The following is a 24562-nucleotide window of genomic DNA, read 5'->3' as shown; positions in this document are numbered from 1 at the left end:
AGTGGCAGGCCAAGAAAAATATCAGAAAGGCAGAGAAGAAAAATGGTGAGAACAGTCAAGGACAATCCACAGACCACCTCCAAAGAGCTGCAGCATCATCTTGCTGCAGATTGTGTCACTGTGCATCGGTCAACAATACAGTGCACTTTGCACAAGGAGAAGCTGTATGGGAGAGTGATGAGAAAGAAGCCATTTCTGCAAGCACACCACAAACAGAGTCTCCTGAGGTATGCAAAAGCACATTTGGACAAGCCAGCTTCATTTTGGAAGAAGGTCCTGTGGGCTGATGAAACAAAGATTGAGTTGTTTGGTCATACAAAAAGGCGTTATGCATGGCGTCCAAAAAAAAGAGCATTCCAAGAAAAACACTTGCTACCCACTGTAAAATTTGGTGGAGGTTCCATCATGCTTTGGGGCTCTGTGTCCAATGCCGGCATCGGGAATCTTGTTAAAGTTGAGGGTCACATGGATTCCACTCAGTATCAGCTGATTCTTGAGAATAATGTTCAAGAATCAGTGACAAAGTTGAAGTTACGCCAGGGATGGATATTTCAGCAAGACAATGATCCAAAACACCGCTCCAAATCGACTCAGGCATTCATGCAGAGGAACAATTACAACGTTCTGGAATGGTCATCCCAGTCCCCAGACCTGAATATCATTAAACATCTGTGGGATGATTTGAAGTGGGCTGTCCATGCTCGGCGACCATCTAACTTAACTGAACTTGAATTGTTTTGTAAAGAGGAATGGTCCAAATTACCTTCATCCAGGATCCAGGAACTGATTAAAAGCTACAGGAAGCGACTAGAGGCAAAAGGAGGATCTACTAAATATTAATGTCACTTTTCTGTTGAGGTGCCCATACTTTTGCACTGGTCAAATTTTGGTTTAATGCATAGATTAATGCAAGATTAATAGGGGTGCCCAAACTTTTTCATAGGACTGTATATCACTGTTGTTATAAAGGCAAAATCATAGAACTCATATGGCAGTGAAGAAAAATATGTTCTTGAATGTCTGGCCGAAGATACACATTACCTATGGCCAACGTTTTGGTCCTCCCAGTTTTGGTTTATGGTCTTCTCTGCGGTAAGGAAGCTTAAAATGGGGTCACCTGGATAGAAGGTCTTATAGCAATAGATTTCCCCGAAGATTATATAAAACAAAACCCTGCCCAACAGCAAACATTCAAGAAGACATATCATTAGAGGAAGTGAACACTTGAGTGGTTCTGAATCTCAAAAACTGCATAAGGAGACAACTGAAAGGAACCAAGCAATGAACGCCGAGTAACCCCAACAGAGCGAGGGAAAGACGCATAGAAGTGTCAGTCTCAGGTAGGATAAAAATTTACTGTGTCATATGCAGCTGATTTATTCAGGATTAAGAAGGAGCACTGGCCCTAAGACGTTTCAGTCAAGACATATTTAGAAACTTCAGTTTCAGTAGTTTCAGTGAAATGTAAAATACCGAGATGATGGCGTAAGTCTCCCGCTAGTACAGGTGTGCAGAAATACAGAACAAAATAGACAGGAGGAAGACGGGTCAAGAGTAGACTCCATACCTACAGAAGCTTTATCTCAAAAATTGCTATTTATGCCTGAGCCAATATTGGGAAAGGGGGTCCCATTATCAATTTGACTATGGGGCCCTCTAATTTTTATGTATGCCTCTGTTAGGATAGATTAATAATATCACCCCTGCACCCCTGCTGATCAGCTGCAACCGGAAGTGCTGCATAAATAAATACTTGCGTTTTCACCATTTTTCCACTCCATTTTTTTTTCATTTTTTGCCTCCTACCCATGTTTATAGGGAAAATGCAGTCAGTGTTTTTGCAGGTAAAACATATGCTGTGTACTTATAGATGGTGGCGTCTTCTGCTCAGTGGGTACGAGATTAAATGAAATCACATTCACTTTGCTGGAACCATAAAACACAGTGTTAGTTCAGCAAAGGCCAGAAATGCTGTGTTTCTGCAATGTGGCCTCAGTATAAGAGTAGTAGGGATCCGGAATGATATCTTCGTAGACACAGAAGTAAGCGCTGCTGCTTGTGCTCAGTCCCATATGTGGCCCCCTCATTCCAGTCTGTACAATGTACGAGAATGTAAGGCCTCACATAGCGAGGGTGTACCAGCTGCAGATGTGTCACATATTGGCCAGATAGAAACTCTTTCTGACAAGGAGGGAGAAAGCCACGTACGGATCGGAGCGCCGTCGGTTACATTTATGCTAATGGTAGAATTTAAAGGGAATCTGTAACATGGCTTTTCCATTCTAAACTGGGCCCAGCACCAAGTAATGACCTTTCCTATATGATGCCCCGGACTAAGTTTTCTGTTGCTAAAAAGTCAAGTTATAAGATCTTAAAATCTTAGAAAGACGTATGTGAATTTGCCTTGACTAGTCACGGGGTGGGAGCAGCTTCATCTAGTCATGCAGTCATTGCGGTAAATCACTCTGTGATGCTGGGAGTTAGTTAGTAGAGAAGAGCGAACAGTAAAATGTTCGAGATTCGATATTCGTTTTGAGTAGCCCCTCAATATTCGACTACTCAAATCAAATATCGTATCCTATTATACTCTATGGGGGAAAAATGCTCGTTTCAGGGGTAGGCAACGTTCGATCAAATTACACTTACCAAGTCCACGAGTGAGGGTCGGGCTGGATCCTCCGAGCAGTCTTCTCCGTGCAGCGTCCCCACGGTGTCTTCCGGCTCTGAATTCACTCTGCCAGGCATCGGGCCTGGGCAGAGCCGACTGCGCATGCCCGCACTACAAGCGGACATGCGCAGTCGGCTCTGCCCAGGCCCGATGCCTGGCAAAGTGAATTCAGAGCCGGAAGACGCCGCGAGGAAGCTGCACGGAGAAGACTTCTAAAGGTAGGAGAAGAACCAGCGTTGATTGGCTGACTGTATAGCATTCGGCCAATCAATGCTGGTTCTGCATCGAACTTTTCCATTCGAATAGCAAGTGGTACTCGATCGAGTACGAGTATTTCAAATACCATAGTATTCGATCGAATACCTACTCGATTGAATACTACTCGCTCATCTCTATTAGTTAGGATATTGGGCTGAGGTCAGACAGTGACTGACATGCGGTGTCATTTAGTGCCCTTCGTGACTAGTTATAGGGGTTATCCCTTCAGTTTATACGATTGATGACCTGTCCTTAGGATAGGCAATAGAGATCTTCAAGGGTTTGACACCTGTGACCCCTGCAGATCACTGTTATCGAGGCAGCAGGTGAGATCCCTTGTTCCTCACTTGCCGTATGAACTGTAGCGGGGAGTATAGATAAGGGCGCCTGTGTCCACCTGTCGGGTCTCTGTCCTATTCCCCGAGGAAAATGGATTGGGGACGGCTTCCTGGCAGTCAGTTTTAAAACTCATTCATTCATTCAAACCGCCGGTGTCCGTTTGTAGCCTCTCTCCGAGGAAACTGTTTTTTTGTTTTCTTTATGCACAGACACAAAGTCGAACATGGAGAACTTTGTGTCTGTCCAAAAAAATGGTTTCCCCGCGGAGAGTCTGCCTATGGACACCAGTGGTTTGCTTTAAAAACCCAATCCAAAGAATGGGTTTTAAAACTGACCACCGGGAAGTCATCCCCTATTCAGTTTCCCCGGGAATAGAACGGAGACCCGGCGGGCGGACACGGGAACAAGTGTGACCGGCCGCTAATGCAGCCACCCCTGCAAAGTCTCTGTACCATTGATCTGCAGGGGTCCCGGGTGTTGGACTATCTAATAGTGATGGCCTATCCCAAGATTAGGCCATTACTCTTAGATGGATAACCCCATTAAGGTAAACCTTACCTTTGTGTTTGCTGAAATGACTTTGCACAAGAGAATTGTTCTGACTTTAGCCAGCACTATGTGTACAATGGTTTTATTATAATTTTTAGCAAAATATTCTGATGCTTATCAGATCATTTCTCTGATCTTGGTGACTTTGCCTTCCTTTAGGCAGGTTGTTCCACCACTCTGGATCCATTTATCAGGCTTTTGCCCTCGCGTCTCGCCTCCTATTCGGCCATCATCTGTTGCCCCTATAGAGCTGTACGGTAACAATTGTAGTGATGTTCAGAGTGTCTGTACAGCTTGTCGAACAGGCCCTGGGAGCTGAACATCTGTGTGCAGAATAATTAATATGTGCGGCTGCATTGCCCAGTTCTGCCCAAGCTCGAAACCTGAAACGAGTGCAAGGAGAGACTGATCTGCACAGACAATATAAAAACAATTAGCAACACCTCAAGAAGCATCCGGGGCTGGATCAGCAACTCCTACTGAGGAATGACATGGTAGAGTAAGAGCTGGAGGGCTGTTCGGGGCTTTGCATGTGCTAATGATGGAGGGAATGGTAGCCATCATCTACTGGGAGTATGATGAGAGGGTTTCCGAGACTGTGTAGGTGCACATAGTGATCACAGTGAATTTGCCAATAACATAGAATATGGCAGGTTAATTTCTCTAATTATTCCTCAAGATTATGCCTCTAGAAATTGTAACTCTGACACGTTTTCCTATATTTATTTTGGGCGACTTTTTTTTTTTTTACGAAAGTCTGTACCTGCTTCCCTCTTGCCATTGAAGGCAAACCAATTCCCTGATACAATGCCTTTCTATCAGTTATGAAACTACAACTCCCAACATGCCCTGACAGCTGCCACTGCCCTAATAGATTATCAAAGGTTCGTCAATCTGGCATTGTATGCAAATTTCACATTGACAGAAATAGATACATTTACCCCGAGAGGACGAGAATAATGTGCAGCTCATTAGAATTGTGCTTAGAATAGAAGACAAGATGGGATAAGACTCTGTGAATCGGGGTTGTGGCGTTGGGACCAGTTTTGGGTGGGGATAGAGTCTGATTTTAATGAATTGGAGTATTCAGAGTTGGGCTGTGGAAAAATGGAGCGGTCAATCAGTGATTTGGCACGACCATCTTGGATTCCTCTTCATTTTTAGCCCTCCACCATGGTTTTCAGTTGCTGATAAGCGGTCTCACGGTGCAGGTTGTTTGGCTGATCAACCTCAGACCAAGCAGGATGCTTAAAGGGATATCCCCATCTCAGTGTCTCAGCAGTCTCCCTGCAGTGTCTACTTCTCACTTTCTGTATTTCTCCCCCCCCCTCCTCCCTCTGGCTGAAAGGGACACAAAACACTTATGCAGATCAGATAATATGAAGATGCTTGTACAGAATGGACTCAGTGTTATCTGTGTATTTACATAGAGAGATAACAGACTGGCCTTTATCAGCAAACTGCAATTAGCTGAACGATTGTCCTGCTGGAAAGAGCAGTGAGTGAGCGACGTCACTTGTCCTATAGGTCTGCTGTGTAAACGATGGGAGGAATAAATTCACATAGCAGGCAAACAAAGCAGAATTTCTAAAGCAATATATTTAGGAAATGTTTTCAATTTACATAAGCTACCAGTATAGATAGGATCGTTGGGATAGGACAACCCCTTTAATTTTACAGCGTCCTGCTCTGATCTCTACCCCCATTGAAAAAAAATAGGTGGAGTGAGATTTGGTGCTGATTTTGAGTTGGAATCTTCAGCCACATATAAGGGCGAGACAGTCAGCTGAGCTCATTCACCTTGGGCTGAAAACCAGGGTGCCAAAAAATAAAAGGCAATCTGCGGTTGAAGTCAGTCTCATTTCCTCTTCATTTTCCAACATCTGGGCCCGAATTGTTAAAGGTGCCATACAAAAGAGCTGTAAAATTTGCATTAAACAAGTATAGCGATGCATATCGGTCCAGCGTTTGTCAAAATGGTGTTCGTTTAGCTGATTCAGGGTGAACAAGATGGGATGAGTAACATGAGTTCACATTAGCCTACTTTTAGTCCATTGCTCTGATCCGTCTTAGGGATCTAATAAAATAATGGGTTCAGGCGTGAGCATATTCTCTTTGCATCCATTATCATTCACTGCAATGTAAAAACAAGACAAAAGCTTCCCTTTGTCTTGTTTACTTTGCAAAAGAAAGATAAAGCGACAATTTTATCTTCCATCTAAAACAATAAGAAACAAGGTGGAAGAAAGCCTGTGTTCTGTTTATTACAGTGTATCGTGACGGATGCAAACAGAATGAGCTTCAGCTGCATTTGTCATGTATATTGTTTTTTTTTCTAGTTCCGTTGTTCTAATCCTATGACAGATCAGAGCAACGAACTGCAATGAAGTTGATATGAACTTTGCTTAACCTTATTATTTTTTTTATTTTTTTTTGACTATGGTATTGACTGTTATTTATTTGTCTCCTTGAGAAAATGAGTGTTCATATATGAATGCTATGCCATCTACATACTATCCGCAGGTATCACCGTAATTGTTTGAGACCCGAAAACATGAAAGCAGTCAATTAAGCAGAAAATGTAAATCTTCCCCAAAAAAGCTTTGTTTCTTAAGACTTGCAGGATTGACTTGTTAATATCTTGTCCCTGCGTAAAATTAATCCCTTACAATGTGCCAATGACAATATTTTTTTATCGCCTTTTCTCGGTTTTATTGCAGCAAATCATAAAGCAAATAAAATTCTTTATTATTAAAGAGAGACTCTGATTTTGGCAGCCTCGGCCTATGGTACGGATTGGCAGCGCTGCCCAGATGAATCAATAAATGATGTCGGAGAAGAGACGAGACGCTAATTAAATGAAAGAACAGTTGTCCTAGCAAATTTAGGAACTGTTCCCTGATCGTGCTCCATATTGCGCCATTAAATCCTGTCCTTGGCATAGTGACCATAGGATTTATTATTAAGAGATATGTTTTCCGGGAAGTTGACGTCTTGTGGTAGCCGTTAATCAGCCATCAACGCGCCGGCAATTTTAGAGGATTAAATTGACACGGTTATGTAGTTCTTACTCTTCATCATCACCGGCGTAGACACAAAGGTTAATTAGGACGTGGACTTAATAAAACCCACAAGAACCTGCTGATAGCTTTGTGTGGTGTGAGCAAAATGGACTAATATCTCCAATAACTAATGAATCAAATATTAAATAAACATGTCATAAAACTGTTAATATTAACCTAATACCAATATAGACTTCCTATTAGGGTGTGTTCATACAGTCAGTTTTTCACATGCAGTTTCTGAAGCCTAAACCAAGTATGAAGGATAAAGGGGTCAATCCACTCCTGGTTTTGGCTTAAAAATTGGTATCTGAAAACCTAAATGTGTAAATACCCCCATATTGCAGATTTTGCTGCGGTTTTTCGAGCCAAAGCCAGGAGTGAATTGATCAGAATGTAGAATTATAAGAACTTCCTATATAATTCCCATTCCTTTTGTAGCCATTTTTGGCTTTGGTTCAAAAAACTGCTGCAAAAACTGCAACAAAAAAAAGCTGCCTTTCCGCAACATGAGGCCTCAGCCTAAAGCCCCAACTTGAGGAAAAGTTGCTTTTTTTAGGTTTATTTTGCTGTGTTTTTTGGGGCCAAACCTAGGAGTGGAGACAAAGGGAATGGGAAATATAAAGGAAGCATTTTTACATCTCCATTCTGCTCAAACCATATCTAACTTAAAAAACTGCCAAAAAAACGCAACAAAAAAAGCAGCTTTTATGCAACGTGGGTGTTAGTCTTAGGATACATTTAAGCCGGGTTCACACAAGGGTTTTTTGGACTGGATCTTGACACGGTCCAAAAAATGGCTAGCTGTGACTGGATGCCGGCGCAGTGCATACAGTGCACCGGTATCCAGTTGCGGCATTCCTCTCCGGACTAGGCCCAAATGAATGGGCCTAGTCGGGAGGGAGTGTTGCGAGGCGGACGTCCATGGCTGAATCAGCCGCAGAATCCGCCTCAAGAAAGGGCATGTCGCTTCTTTTTTCAGCGAGCGGGAACAAACCGCTTGAAGAAAAAGGAACCCATTAAATTCAATGGGAGGTGTTATTTTTTAGACTGATTTTGACGTGGATTCCGCATCAAAATCCTGACCAAAAAACCCTGTGTGAACCCGGCTATACACTTCTGCTTCAAATTCCTCTTCACTTTCTGTTCCTTTTGCTTTCCCCTGCAACTTTCACAGCTGAATAGACCCGGATGTAAGGGCCTGACCAGTGGAGTGGCTCGTGCTGTGGGTTCTGCTGCATAATCTGTAACAAAATCTGCAGCAAGAATAAGCAGGGACACTTACAGTATGTCTTCTCAGGACACTGTATTGAATTTAATAGGAGGTAGATTCCAGGTCGAGCTTGACACTGATGTTAAGGTAGAATCTACCTCAACGTCAGTGTCACATTCCACAGTGTTAAACATACTCGTACCATGCTTGACAGTTTACAAAGTCTGGAAGATTGTTTAAGGCCGGGGCCCCACGGGACGGAAACACTGTAGGAAAATTGCAGCGTTTTACAGTAAAGGCAAAGTGGATATGGGATTCTAGTGAATGCCATGCCCACGTTGCGGTAAAAACTGCAGTGCGGACATGCCACGATTTCCAAAACTGGGGAGGTTTTAGAACTTGCAGCATGTCAATTATACCTGATGGAAATGCCAGCGGTTTCCCCATAGGTATAATTGTAACAGAGAGTCCATGGAGAAAACCTCTGAAAGCAATGTGGGAAGAACCATGATGTGTTGCCGCCGCGTTTTTTCCCGCAGCGCTTTTTTGCTGTGGAACGTCCCGTGGGGCCTTAATCTCAAAGACTCTTCTTATCTCAGGATTTCAGCTGCTCTCTTGTCTCCTCTTCCCATCCCTTCCTGGTTTTCAGCTCAGTCCTCCAGTGTCAATGCTTGTTGCAAACTACAGATAATAGAAGAGCTTATCTAGAAACATTTATCAGGGCTCAGCAACTGAAAGCAATCTGAATGTGTTTTTGAAATTCAATACAAAACTTGCTTAAAAAAAAAAAAAAACCTCCAAAATTGGCCTATTTATTTCAGTGGGAGTGTCAGGCAGAATCCACATGAAGAACGGGCAGTGTGCTTCTTTTTCTTCTACAAAATCTCCAAATTCTTCCGTGTGAACATACCCCTGTGGTTCTTGTACTTGTAGGGATTTGTAATAAGACTTCTGTAGAGGTGCATTTGCCTAAATTGAATGTGTATGTGTGTACGGGCCAGTCAGAAAGAATAGCTGTCTGCTAAAAGAGCGTTCAGCCGAGAGCTATTGAAGGTGCGTGGGAACCTAAGCCTTGTATGTGCAGAGATCACGCAGCGTAGTACTCAAAAGCTTTATGTCCTCCAAACACTGCCGTCCAGATTCTGTGCCTGTGTGCCTGAACCCCTATGGATTCCATGAATATTAATACTTCACTTACCCCATCTTCTCTGGCGTTCCTTCATTGTGCTGGCCCCCACAAAACGTACACTTTGATGATCTATCTGGCCAGAGCTTTTCTATGTACGCCTGCAATATTGTGGGCGTACTACTGTCACCAGTGGGACACCGGGGAGTACAGGTGGACGCATTGTCACTGCAGATTAGCCGGAGAGATGTTCTTTATTGTCCTAATCCCTTATGACATGCATATAATTTTGCTTGCGGTTTAGTTTTTGTTCTTTTTTGTGCCACTGTTTATACAATATTTTCACGCTGGTCCAGGTGTTTGTTTGTCGTCTAGTGACTATGTCGGTTCCTATATAAGTTCCCTCTCTTTTTAGAGTACAGTCTCTTCTCATCTTGTAGTATGTGACAGTGGTGTCCTGCCGTGGTTTTTTGATATCTGCAGGTTTACCTGTTGTGTATAATATGATACATTTTCATTCTCGATAAGTTTGTTCTCGTCTTCTGAAGCATCTGCAGAGTAGAATATATGACCTAGAAACTGAAGATTTATGGTTCTGAATCTGAATAAACCAAGCTGACTTTTTTTGTTATAAAGAGGACGACCTTCCACCACCTCCAGGTCTCGGTATCCTTAGATAGACACCACTTCACTGATTCCGAAATGAAATGTGTTCTCTAGGTCCGTACTACTTGTGTATGTGGGTTAATACTCGCACCGTGATCTATAGAGAACCTTTCACCCTGGCACCAACTCCAGTTCATTGCATTTCTTAATGGTCACCTCTGATTCTGGTGCAACTGGAATATTATTCTCTTATCTTACTCTCCTGGACTCTGGCATGAGGGCCTGCTGCCTCTGGGGCGTCTTACCGTCAGGGTCATATGGTTATACAGTGTTGTGACAATGCCACGTTACCCTCAGCGGTCACATGTGTCTTGCAAAGTCACGAGGCATGTGTCTATAATTTACGACGCCATGCAATACGCTGAGGCCTGTGATTTAACCATCAGGTCAACCTGAAGACTCAAAGACAGCAAGGAGTTATGATGGAGCCCAGGAGAGGTGAGTAATAATGTTTTTTTAATGCTTTTTGGCTCACAAAGCCACAGTTATTATGGTATACTATGAATAGGAAGAACTTTTTATATCCATTTTTGGAGTTTTTCAGTGGAGCTTTTGATGCAGCTGATTTTTTTTATTTTATTTGGAGAACCCTTTCTCCTCATTACCATTGGACCACAGGAGGCGGCCAAGCACTGGACTTTATCTGGGCGATTTTCAGCAGTCCAGTTAAAATGAGCAGGGGGATTTGTTTTTGAGGACCATCCAATGATGGTTGATGTGAGAAACCCACAGTCACAGCCACAGTCAAATAGAACCTTTCACTACCTCCACCAATTCCAGTTTTTCTTATCTGTAACTAGTCAACACTCCACTGATTCCAGCACAGTTGTAATTTTTTCTTTAGCCCCCATTCCCAAGCAACAAGTGCAGTTAGTTTTGGTGCCTGATGTGCTACTTAAGCTCTGCAATGTCAGAAGGGCGGTGTCAGGCAGGGTGTGTGACTCAGAGCTCCAATCAGAGGCAGCCAGTGTCAGAGGTCAGAGTCACACCCTTTGTCTGCTCCTTCCAGACACCACCCACCAGTACAGAGCCAAAACGGCGTATCAGCCACCAAAACTAACTGCATTAATTGTTCGGGAATGGTGGGGGCTAGAGAACGAATTCCAACTGTGCTGGAATCAATGAAGCAGCATCTATTAAATGATGTAAAGACCTGGACCTGTTGGAGGTGGTGAAAGGTCCTCCTTAAAGGAATTTGCCATGAACGTAACCATATATAAATTTAAAAGCGAAATATTCTTGCAAATATAAATATTTATCGCAATAAGGAAATCTTGGCTGGGTTTCTCACAAATCTCAGACCATAGAAAGTTCCTACATTCATGGCTGTATCTATTGACAACTGGTCAATTAATTACAGTACTTACATATACAGAATATGTTGGCACTATATAAATACCATGAATTATTATTATTATTATTATTATTATTATTACTATTATTATTTTCCATCATTTTTAACTTCTAATTGTTTGCAAATTGAAATATGATTATTTTCATGGGAATATTCCTTTAAGGTCTCAACAAGCAGCAGACTATGTCACAGTCTAAAGAAATTCTTGGCAAGGTTAGAGAAATTTTCTGAAATATATTCATTCTGGAAGGGGTGACAAAGCCATTTGTACGACTCTTGGATGCCAGTGAGAGCTTTCTCTTATTTATATCAGTGTTCACCTCCATTCCAGGGTCAGACAGAGTGGACACGTTTTTCCAAAGGCAACAAATGTAGTCTGTGCTGACCTGGCCTTATCCATTTTTAGCTATGTTACTCTAGGGTGTTAATATTTCTTTATTCCAGCTGGAATGCTGACTGTATTTCTTGTTTCTGTGCCACATTAATACATTTTGCAGTGATTGCATTAATCTCTTGTAAAATTCAGCAAAGTCTCATACGATGACAGTAAGGTCTCGTTCGGATTAAAGTTTTGGTAAGGAGAGTCTTTACATTTTACAATGCTGCCCAACCACGTCTGCCTCCATGGAGGGAGAGACTTCTCTAGGAAAAAGCTAGTCTGGCAAGTTAAAGGATTTACTATGGAAAGACCTGCATTTACAGAAATTTTGCAGGAGTTTCCATAGATGTAGCACAAGCTGATCGCAGACTACTCCCACCTTGGTGCAGCTGATTGACAGCTTTCTCCTTATCATTGTGTATAGAGAGCAAGTCGTCAATCAGTGGTGGGGGGAGCTAGAAACTCATTAAAGAGGATCTTTTTCCAATTCCACCAACTTCATCTCTTTACATCCTTCATCTATCCTTTATCTGTCGCACTCTCTGTTCCCAAGTAACCATTGCTGATCACAGTTGTGTTCTCTGCTGTCAGGTGGGTGGTCCCTGTATTTCTGTCCCAACCTAGGACCACTCATCTGACAGTAATGAGCTCAGTTCTGTATCAACTAACAGTAATGATCCTTCAGGAACAGTAGGAGCTAGACAAAAGAAAATTCCATCTGAGCTGGAATCAATGGAGCCTCATCTACTGAAGGACGCAATGAGTTGGAGGCAGTGGCGTAACTAGGAATGGCGGGGCCCCAAGGTGAACTTTTGACATGCCCCCCCCCCGACCGACGCCGAAGACCTCGACTGACCCCCTCCTACGCATTTGTGCACGTTCTATTATGCCCCATAGTGGCCCCCTAATACAGTATTATCCCCCATAGTGGCCCCTGCACACAATATTATCCCCCATAGTGGCCCCTGCACACAGTATTATCCCCCATAGTGGCCCCTGCACACAGTATTATCCCCCATAGTGGCCCCTGCACAAAGTATTATGTCCCACTGTGGACACCCATAAACAATTATTATACTCTGGGGTCTTTTCAGACCCCAGAGTATAATAATCGGAGACCCAGGGGGAGAAAAACATAAACTACTGTTACTTACCTGTCCCCCGGCTCCTACGCTGTCTTCTCTGCTGCTGTCCTTGTTCAGTGACGTCGGACGTCACATGACCTGGGACGCAGGCCAGGTTTATGTGACGTCAGAGACGTCAGGAAGGAGGCCTAGCAGGATCGTGGAGAGGTAAGTAACATGTTTTTTATGTTTCTTACCTCTCCCGGTCCGCCAATCATTATACTCGGGGGTCCGAAAAGACCCCCGAGTATAATGATGGTAGCGGCTGTCACCGGGCCCCTAATGTCCCGAGCCCTGTGGGTGCTGCCTCCACTGCTATGGCGGTAGTTACGCCACTGGTTGGAGGTGGTGAAAGATGCTCTTTAATATTGAGGACTTCAGAGTCCATGTACCACATTGATAAGACTCCAGCGCAATACTTGAACTGTGATATTTTGGAAACCTGGTGGTATTTTCCCTTTAATATAATGGAGGGGTCGTAGCACAATGATTTTTATTTGTTCCTGATGTAACAAACTTGAAAACATAAAGACATTCTAGAAGCGTCTAGGAAAATAAGTATAAACGTTCCGACAAACGATCAGCAAACAGTAAGCCCTTTCTTCAGTCTTACTTTGTGAACATTTATTTACAGAACCAGGGAGAGCTCCCCAGCACTGCGCTCCCCAGAAAACCGGAGGCTATTTCAAAGATCAATGTCCGCCATTCAGAGAATGAACTCTAGAAAGGTTTTGTCTTGTAGGTTGTAAGGACAAATAGTCTTTGTTCTTCTCAGTCTTTTTCAATATCACATGTAATACCAGACGTAAAAGGCAATATAAATACCATGCACAGTATATATACATGTGTTTATTTCTTACATATGTGTGTGGTGGACTCCCACCATTCACAAGAATAGGGTTCCGCCATAAGCAGGAGTTGGAGTTGGAGTCAGGACCAGTTTTGAGTGGAGTCGGACTCGAAAAAAGTTTCCAAATCCAGTTTCAAAGTAAAATTCTGAATTACTTTGTACTCCTAGAATCCAAACACCGCCTATCGGCACAAACACGTCATACCAGCTGACAAGCAACGTGGTGGAGGGGTGTTGAATTAGGCTTGTTTTGCAGCCATGGAGCCTGGGCACCTTTGAGTTGGACATGAATTTGTCCATATACCAAAGTATGTTAGAGTCAAACACGAGGCCATCTATCCATCAGCTAATGCTTGGCCGAAACTGCGCCATGAAACGGGACAATGACCCCAAGCACACCAACAATTCTACAACAGAAAGTCTGAAAAAGAAAAGAGAGGTTACAATGGCCTGGTCAAAGTCCAGACCTTAACCCAACTGAAGTGCTGTGGAAAGATTGTAAGAAATGAATATCCTCAACCCTCAATGATTTGGGGGATGTTGTAAAGAGAAGTCAACATTCCTCCAGAACAATATGAGAGACTGATAAAGTCATAAAGAAAACCATTATCTTAAGTTATTGCTGCGATCAAAGCCCTTCAATATGTTGATACATGGGTGGACGTTTGTCTCAGTTTTTGTTAAATAATGATTCTGGAATCTGTTGTGTGGTGTTAGTCGTCCGAGGTTGTGTCTACCTAATTCTAAGGGCCAGATGTGTCTGGATTCTTTGTATCAGGACATAATAAAAAGAGCCTTTGTTCATTCATGACTATAAGCTATGCTGTTAAGTCATCTAATGCAGATAGATGGCATCTGTCATCAAACACAGATTATTGCAGTTTATTAACTTTTGTTACCTTTGCTGCTATCACAATACAATAGTTGACTGATGTTAGACAAGGTTTTGTGCAATTCCATGCAGTTGATGTTGCAGATGTTTTGAACAATACCTTCCATTTGGTTCAGTTATTTATGAAGGCCAAGAATAATAATAATAATAATAATAATAATAATAATAAATAATAATTAATAATAAATATATATGAAGAGCTCAACGGAAAAATGGCCTAAGTCCAAAAATCAATATTGTGAGAAAAACTAAATTTAAAGTTTTAGCCTAAAGCAAACGGGCATTATTGTGGAATATATCTATCCAATGTAATCAGCTAAATATGGCTTACACATCGAAGGCGCTACAGCACACGTATCTTTATGGTTGCCGCAGCAGTCGGCTTAAGTGCAATCTTATGCTAATATCGTCAAATATACCGTAAAAATTATTAAACGATGAAGAATAATAATTACATGCCTCCCTTTTCGGCGCTAAATATGTGCAAAAGTCGATTTAGAGCCTTTTAAACAATAAGACAAAGTTTTTACACTAATATAAGCAACAGACCGGAAGTCACGATTTCAATGAAAAAATGACCAACGAGAGTGAAGTAAGTAAGTTTGTATTGGACTTAGGCCATTATTCCATTGAATGTAAATTCTTCTGCATTGAAATATATGGACTTAGGTCATTAATCCTAGGTACCTTGTAAACCCAATGCATAGAATGAGGTACAAAGAAGCTTTCTAGGTAATAATTTGAAATATGACAAAATGTGGACTTAGGCCATTTTTCCGTTGAGCTCTTCATATATATATCCAGGGTCTGGGGTTGCTAGGTGGGGTGGCATAGACACAAAAGTCCGGTTTCTTTTAGTCCAAAACAAAGGTAGAGATTATTTCCACTCAAAAAGGTAGTGCAGCAGCAAAAGGAAACAATACAAAAATAAATACCTGCCCGGTTAGGCACTAACTAAACATAGAATAGGTTACCTCACCTAGAATAACAGAAATCCAAAAGCCAGTAGAATCACTCAGGACACAGCTCCAAAAATATGACCTCTCTGTCAGCTCTCCATCCATGCTCTGCCAAAGTGTTGCTGCTGGAGCTGGCTTCTTAAGCCTCCTTTATGAGCAGACTCTCTGCAGCTGAGTCGCTGCCGGAACATCCCCAAAATGTGGACTGGTGGGGGGTGGAATGACAGATCCCACTACCAACCTACCTGCCATTCCTAAACATCCAGCACAATGCTGAGCATTTACCAAAATGCTCAGCAGACGAAAGTTGTCTGCTGAGAACAAACATTCCTTCTGGAGTTTTCTCATCTCGCCCACCTTAGTAGTCTGGGTGAGATGTACACCCCCTCCATTACCTGACCAGCCATCGGCTTACAATATATATATAGATATATATATATATATATATATATATATATATATATATACAGTATATGTGTATAGTAGATATCACACTTGTCATTTTTGCCGTGTGACTCAGTGCATTCCACTTGCACACTACATTACATTACCCAATACACAAACTATATTCCATTATATGTAACAAATTTTGAGATTGTCTAGGAAATCTGGAGTTGGAGAGGTTTATGCAATAGCAAGTGGCAATTGACATCAAGTACTTTTGTTCAGTTACAAGCACGGAGTTGTCACATAAACATGGAAAACAAAATAGCATTTTATAAGTGATAACTAAAGGATTTTCCCACTGTATAAGCTCTTCCCTTATAGATGTAAGGATGTTACTGCTGCGGTTTGATCACAGGGCCCACCACTCCTCTTAAGTGTTCCATGTGAATGGGTCGGTGGTTTGCTTGCGTGGCCATCACTTTTTCAGTTTAAAAGTGTTGCCAGAGATCAACTGGAAATCCCATAGAATTGATTAGAGCAACGGCCATGTATATACACTACTGCATTCACATGGAACAATCAGGGGAACTTCGGGGTCTTTGTTCTCATGATGACTGAGGGTCCTACTGGTTGGAACCCAATGTTTACGCACAGCACATAAATTGTGGATTTTGAGACGGTCTCCGCGTCAAAGTCTGCTGCCAAAAAACTCCATGTGACCTAGCCCTTAGACCGTAAAGACTATCTTTACACCTCCTATTATTTGGCTGAGTTTACAGCAAAGAAATGCGCCACAATTTTGGAACAGGACCCATTAGCTTCTACAGTTTCTGGTCCCTGGCGGATCACATGACCGCCTGGCCAGAGGGAACCACACCATGGTACAGCTCTGCCATCTTGATAGGAGCTCTGGTTGTACTAACAGCCGGCTCCTTGGTTTTGTAAAGCGGCTTAAACCTGCAAGGACGTATCGATACATTGTTGCAGGGGTAAAAAGAAGTGCTTAAGGGAGATGGATACACAGGTAAACAGGTTGAGATAGATGAATGGAAAAATAGATATATCATTAACAATACAGGATAGATAGAAAGATAAGCAGATAAAATAATAGACAGACAGACAGGAGACAGAAACAGATCGGTATTACAACTAGAGTCATTTCAGCGTTCACGTCCTCCCAGCTAATGTATACATGTATATATTACCATGTCTTGCTCTCGGTGCAGTTAATAGCATATCCTGACCTTTGTTCTTACTCCATTGTAAGGAATCAGTAGAAGCAAATCTTGTCTGCAATTTACTCTCTATACAGAGGAAATACCGGAACCTTATTGAGAAAGCTGACTTTGTGTGATCTATGGCCTCAAAAGTAGATATGGTCTAAGGAAGCATGAGCGGTAAAGCCGAGTAAATGAATATTTCATTTACTGGGGAAATCAGCCGTAGCCGGCGTAGGTTGCCCTTTTCTTGTATGGACAATGGAATAGCTGAAACAACTAAAACAATCGATAACAGGGCTGCATTGTTATGTATGGCACAATCGACTGCACGCTCCGGTATGGCCAAGTTATCTTTTAATAGCTTCTCTCCTGTATGGCTTGATTCATACACATCATGGCTAGCAGAGTCGGCTGTAGGGGTCTGTAATATTGGTAATCTCTGCTTAGAATAGGTCCTCAATATTAGATCGGGCCCAACTCCTGCCACTGCCACTGGACAGCCTCTTCATTTGTTAGCAGGCACAGTGCCATCTCTTTTGTAGTGGCCGGGTGTGGTACTGCAGCTCCAGCTCATTCATGTGGATGAGGCAAAGCTATGAGTGGTACCAGACACAAACACTACAGAAAATACAGTGTTGGATCTGATAATGAAGAGTTTGGGGCACACAACCCTTGTAAGCAGCTGTTCAGTGGAGGTGCCAGGAGTCAGACCTCCTACTGATCTGATTTTGATGGCGTATCCTAAGGATAGGCCATTCATATTACAGTTCTGGAAAATTCTGGTGGTCCAGGTTAATGTCTGCATCCCTTATGGTCTATGGCAGATCAAAGGTTAATATCAGTAGCACCAGTTATCTAGGGAAAAGGAAGGGTTGATTTTACATACATGGTGTTCAGTAGGTTACTGAACCTTCTAGTCTCCACCATCATACCCCCCCAACTTTTGAAGAACAGAGAGAGGGACAAAATGAGCGGAGGGTGATCGGGGGAAAGATGGGCAAGTAGAACACTTCAGGGACAGAGCGGGACATGTAGGGAGCTGTGAAGGACTGGAGCTTAAAATCAGGACTTTCCCGCTAAATGCGGGACGGTTGGGAGCCATGTCCACCATTGTTCCTGTAGCAGGAAGGATGAGACTAGAATGGGCCGACGACTCCTACACACTTCTCCCTGTGGTACCATGTCACACAGACTGCTCCCTACGCTGAACCCCCCCCCCCCCCTGGGTAGACTGACTGTAAAAAAAAAAAATGGTTCTGGGGTTTATAGCACTATAGACTGAAGAAATTTTAATATTCAGCACCCTCCTATCTACAATGTGGTGCATGTGGCAATGACAGCAATGCAATGCTGTTATCCTGCCTCATAGACCAAAATGGACCTGTAATGTATTAGGATGGAAAATGGAGCAGGACGCTTTAGGCCTAATGCACATGACCGGGCGTGCATCCGATGTGGGGTCGAATTTGTCCAAGTGCTTTCCCTGATGCATTCACATTTTTGGGGGCTTACAATCCATTCCAAATAAATGGAACCGGATATGTCTTGCTTTATCCTGCTCTGTGTCACTAGAACAAAACGGATCGGAAGTTCCTATAGACAACGGATCGGAAGTTCCTGCATTCTGCGACAAACTCAGCCCCACATCGGATACACACTTATATGGTTTTAAGGATGTAAATTCCTGCCCACCTTTTCTCATGTTTTTTTGTATAAGCTGACCATTGTCCTGCACAGCGGTGCTCACTAATATAACACATAAAATACATTTTTCTTTGAAAGGTAATAGACAAAGGTTGATATAAAAGGAATGTTATTTTCTTTTTGCGGTATGCCATGCAACGATTTTTGCTTAGTGTTTTGTGCATTGCTGAGGGGGAGTTAGTACAGTGTGGGCCCTGGCCAAGACCGTCATGAAAACTGCTCCCCGGGACCGCATTGCCTCTTCTACGCACAGTGACGGCTCCGTTTCAGATCTGCAGTCTGTTATCACTCTGAAAGTAATATATATGTATGTGTGTGTGTGTGTGTGTATATGTATATATATATATATACTATATATTCTGTATATTTTATCATTGATTCATGGACTCTATGTAAGTAGAAGAAATAAGCTGTTCCTAAGCAACTTACAAAGTAAAACATATGGGAAGACTTGTGCAAGAGTCAGGACTAAAAATAAAATCTCACCTGCTGACTCAATATAATAGGGTTACCACACGGGCGCTTATTTGAGAGAAAGTTCTTATTGAGAATGACTAAGCTATAACTTTAAAGGCATCTTTTGATTCTTAGTATACTGGTGTATCGGACATGTTCATGACCAAGTAAGTTGCTGTCAATTCAGTGCTATCACCTTTAGATAGCCTTAAAGGGGATTCAGCATTTGTAGCAACCCATGGAGTGGCCGATGTGGGTGCAAAATTAATTAATAAATATATATATATATATATATATATATATATATATATATATATATATACACTCCTCTGTCCATTCCTGGTCACATGATAGGGGACACCAATCAGTGGTCACTCCAGAGGGACTGGTAACACCACTCACATACGTCACCAGTAACTTACCGCCAACCACTTAGGCCATTGATGGGTCAGTGAGCCTCATTGCTTTTAGCATGTGACAGAAAGGGGTCTAGGAGCTAGGACTATTTCCACCACATAATTTATTATTCCCTCCAGTGGCCCACACAGTAGTGTCCTAACTTGCCTAACCCTCTTCCCCTTGCCTGTTGAAACCTGAATGGTGGAGCTGATGGCTCCATGTTCTAACCTTGTATGGAACTTTATCTGTGCCCTAAGAACTCTGAGTTGAAAGTACTATCTGTTGCCCAAAACAAAGGAACCGTACCTGAAATCCAGGACTGTCCTGCTCTGGGTCTGCTGAGGACAGGGTGCTAATGCATCCTATGCCCTATGGTTAAAGTGGCCATGCTGGGAGAAAACAATGGAACACTGGGGACAAGTAAGTTATTTTTCACAACCCTGCTGCCCCTTTAAGATAATTTAGTTTTTTGGGGTTTTTTAACCCTTGACTATTATAATGGGTCTGTTAGGTTTCTAATTTTTTAACCATAGAGAACAACATGACAAGTTAGACTGTTTTCACCAACAAAAAGCAAAGGACCTAATGTAAGTTCTTATAATGTGACCTGTAAACGAAAAAAAAACCTTCACCAGGGAAAGAAATGTCTCCTTATTGGTATGGTGGTGGTTTATCGAGGGGAGGTCTGTTTCGGTCGCCTCGGCCCCTCGCTCCTCACTAGTAGAGGGTGCTAATGTTGAGCATTGGGGCTACGATTAGCATATTGGCCTTGTTCCCAGCCGGTTGATTAGCGAGCTAGAATGCCTGATTAGCATGCCAGTGAACCATGCCACAAAGTCTTACGGGAACAGAGGAGGGTTACACGAGGGGCGAAGCGCTATTTATCACCTCTAGTGGAGGAAAAACAAACATCACTAAGGATTAACTAACATTTTGTGTAAATTCAATTTTTTTTTTCCTACACGCATCATTAATATAGCAGTTAGAAACATTAAATGATTCTGTCTTTATGACTTATCGTTGGGGTTTTTTGTAACCTAATTAATGAGATGTCTTCAGTGGGCATTAAATTTGCTAATACGCAGTTTGTTCATTAGTGACAAGGGATGACCGCCATAGGGCATATCTGCTAATGAGGTATTGTCTGTCACTAGACTTTATGGGCTATAGCATGTAGCTTCATTTCATTTAAAGGGATACTATCATTAGAATCCCTTTTTCAGGTAATATCACATTGGAATAGTTTTAAGAAAGGTTATTCATCCCCTATCCCCTATTTCGCCATTCCGTTGATATACCAGTTTTTCCCAGTATACAAATGGGTCCCACGTCCCCTTTGGTGCCTGAAGTCTCTCCAGTGACTCCTCCATCTTTTACAGCCGCCCCTCTCTGCTGCGTCCTTCCTGCGAGCCTGTGTTTACAATCTAAATTTTGCGCATGCGCAGTCGGCTCTGCCATCGGGCTTCAGGCAGAGCTGACTGCGCATGTCTGTTCGGCCATTTTACTGTGGCCACTTACACAAGCGTACTGTTCCTGTAAGCGGCCACAGTAAAATCGCCAAACAGACATGCGCAGTCTGCTCTGCCCAAAGCCCAATGGCAGAGCCAACTGCGCATGCGCGGAATTTAGATTTTGAGCGCAGACTCGTCGGACGAAGACTACAATAAGGACACTATTTTTAAAACAGTGGACAATCTTCATTCCCTGACCCCCGAATATAATTGTGTGATTGAACAGTATGGATACGTGAATATACACCATGCTTCATGTTATTGGCACAAGCCAACTACACCTGCTAAGCAGCCCCCAAAATTGTGAAGGCTGAACTTTATGAATGGCATCACATATACTAATAGAAGTACATAGAAGTTCATTCCTTCTCAAAAATTTAGCAAAAATGTGTCACATCTGTGTTTTGCTGTCCGTTCCTCTGATCTGTCAGAAGAGTGGAAAAATAGACAAAAGTGGATCCATTCTATGACAGACATGAACAGAGTCTGAGAGACCCCATTCTCTATAATGGAGTCCATTGAATGTTGGTTTTATTGAAAACAAAATTTCTTGGGGAAAAAGTTGGCGTGCAGAACTTTTTTGGTGATTTATGACGGATCTGTGCAGGACGGACTCCTGGCACAGACGTGAACATACCTAGTTTATCAAATGTCCGGGTCATGACTTTATTGCGGATTTTGATGCACAATTCTGGCAGTACTTTAGGTGTTATTGCACCCATTAGATCATTACTTCTCAGGACCCCCTGGGGGTTAGGTTTAAGATCTGGTCTAGAGAAGCATTGAGTGGACCGTATAACACTAGAGGGCCGGGCAATGGAAATACCTGGTTGGTCATAACTTTCTCTGGTGTTTGCTAAAGTGCCAATAGTAGGACATGGGGAGATGAACTGATCTTTCTAGTAACTGTATTCTAAAAGGGTTTGTTTCTCATGAAACAACCCTTTAAATCCTTGTACCCTCTGTGCTTAGGAGTCCACAGGCTGGCCTTAGTCAGTGCGGTGGACTCATTCTGTCCATCAGTGAATAAGACCATCCATTGTGTGGTCCTGGTCCTGTCCGCTGTATATTGCCCAGTTACTGGAGCTTCAAAGGATGTTCCAGTCAGAGCCAAGGTAGGGTATACCTTGCTGATAGGTGGGGGTCTGGCTGCTGGGATACTCTGCTGTTTTGTACCCCATATTTGAATGGAGTGGCAGGATGGACAGCACGTGCCGCTCTATTAGTTTCAATGGGATCACTGGAGATGGCCAAAACACTGTACTCTGCTAACTCCAGCGGCCGCGTTGAATTGAATGGAGCGCCACACACTGTCCATACCGCCACTCCATTGAAGGCAGAGGTGTGAACTGTAGCTACTGATGAAGTGTTTACTACATAGCGGTCAGGAATATAATAAGGAAAAGCTTTTTAGTGGCTGTGCAGGCATGAGCTCAGTAGTTACATGTATGTTTCCTTGCACTTGCTGTTTGACCACTGTTTAGCTAACTCCATTAGATCAGATCTGGGATCCATGACTACAGCTTATCCACACCCCCTGCAGGAGTCTCAGGTAGTCTAAGACACACCTCCTCGTTGGAAACAACGTGCATAAATGTGCTACTCTGTTTCCGTAGCTCCCATTCACTTCTACTTGTGTTACAGAAGCAGAGGAGAGTGTTTGTCCTGGTGGTTGGGACAGCTGCCCGTATCCACGCCTAGTGCCTGGACAAACCCTTTAAATATTCACCTTACAACAGTCCCCACCTGTCTAGTGACGACCAAGTATTTTATCAGAAACATTTCCTACCATTGGGATCTTCTCTCAAGGATATAAAACGTGAATCTTCCTTTGTTTCTTCTTTTGTGATTGGACCGTGCACAATAAAAGTAAAACCACTGAATCACTTAGCGCAGATGACTGGCCTCCCTGCAGTTACGCTATAAATAATCCTCCGAGTACCAATTTGGAAGTGCTGGATATTTCACCAAAGAGAGTAAATTCTCTAAAACATGACAATTTTGACATTTTAGATGAATTGTTGTAAGTGAAAAATAATCTTCTGTGATCTGACGTTGGAGTTCTGGTAGCTCGTAAAAATATCACCTTGTCGGATGCTTTGCCGTGTAATTTCGGGCCTTGAACTTAATCATGAAATAACTAGAGGTGTCTAATAAAATAGACATCAATTACCTGAATGTAATCCCACGGCAAGTATACAGCCATTATTTCATTGAGCTCTGGGGAGGGCCGGGTTTGTGATCCGACAAAGAAGCTCAGCTGGGCTGTTAGCACATGTACCATTACAGCAAATGAGCTAGTGACTGGCTCAGGTGATGAGAACCGTACAATTTGGAATCGTGAGACGTCTATTTTTATACCTCCTCCTTGAATTATAACATTCGCTTCCTTCTTTATTGTATTCTCGATACAAGCGATTTATAATGGCCGGAGTCATTTTCTTCTCTATAAATGTCGTGTTAGTTTGAAGAGCGCAGGAAAACCCATTTAAAACCTCAAGTTTATGTCTATCAAACCTCTTTGTGGACCAAGGAAAAACCAAGGAGTCCTTTAAAGAGAGCTGGTTACTAACCACTTAAGAGACTGTCTTGAGAGCTCAGCCGGTAGAAAGGAAATTGGAGTTACAATGTATCTGCTGATGTATCGCAACCGTCTTGTGTTATCTTGTGTTTTCAGCTTTACGTCACTTCTTTAACCCACTATATTAAGTATCCATCACCATATAATATCGTATCTTCATTGTCTCTTCGTGAGCAAAGTCTTTCAGGGACTGAACTATTTATTATTATTATTATTATTATCTATTATTATAGGTCGTCAATATCTGCTGACACATAGCAGATTAGAAACACTATGGCCCAGAAGTTTAACCCCACTCGTCATTGTCTTTTCAATATCTTTTCTTGTGTTACATGGTAAGACAACATTGCGTCAAGTTATAAGGCGATTCCAATCATAGACAGAAAGATGCATTACAAAGAAAGTCATTTCACACAATGGGACTGAGGGCCCTGCTCGCAAGAGCTTACAATCTATGAGGTAGAGGGGGTGACACAAGAGGTAGCAGGGGCGGCATTGCTTATGCAGAGGTCAGACACTTTTGTAATAGAGGTGACTGTCATTACACAAACATAAAACTTTATGAGCCGTCACTAGTCGTGTCCTGTAACATGTGGATGGAGCTTGGACCTATAAAGTTAGCCTGAATTAGCATCATATCATGTGGGGAAATGGAGCGGGGACAGAGGAGGGTTACATTTTGGGGATTCTAATTATAGTACGGAAGGGTTTACTTTAGGAATTGGGATAGGCCTATCTGAAAAGATGTGTCTTTAGTTTGCGTTTGAAACTGTAGAAATTGGGAGTTAATCTGATTGTCCGGGGTAGAGCATTCCTGAGAAGTGGTGCAGCTCGAGAGAAGTCTTGTATAGGGTCTATCCTTAGG

The 24562-nt window shown here is 42.5% G+C and overlaps 1 protein-coding gene across 3 annotated transcripts in view; it reads left to right on the top strand.

Annotated features, from left to right (window-relative positions):
• The window catches only part of DIPK1A (divergent protein kinase domain 1A), an 81129-nt gene that overhangs the window by 36535 nt on the left and 20032 nt on the right, over nt 1-24562 (top strand). The window contains exon 1 of one of the 3 annotated variants that reach the window (XM_075287868.1): nt 18932-19046. The exons of 1 other annotated variant lie outside the window; for it this stretch is intronic. The gene's annotated coding sequence lies outside the window, so the exon portion shown is untranslated. Of the gene's footprint in view, nt 1-18931; nt 19047-19354; nt 19374-24562 lie in introns of those variants that run through there. One more of the 3 variants, XM_075287869.1, reaches the window with a different exon arrangement.

Source organism: Leptodactylus fuscus, chromosome 9, assembly GCF_031893055.1.
Source record: "Leptodactylus fuscus isolate aLepFus1 chromosome 9, aLepFus1.hap2, whole genome shotgun sequence".
NCBI lineage: Eukaryota > Metazoa > Chordata > Amphibia > Anura > Leptodactylidae > Leptodactylus > Leptodactylus fuscus.
This window is presented reverse-complemented; position numbering and strand designations above follow the sequence as displayed.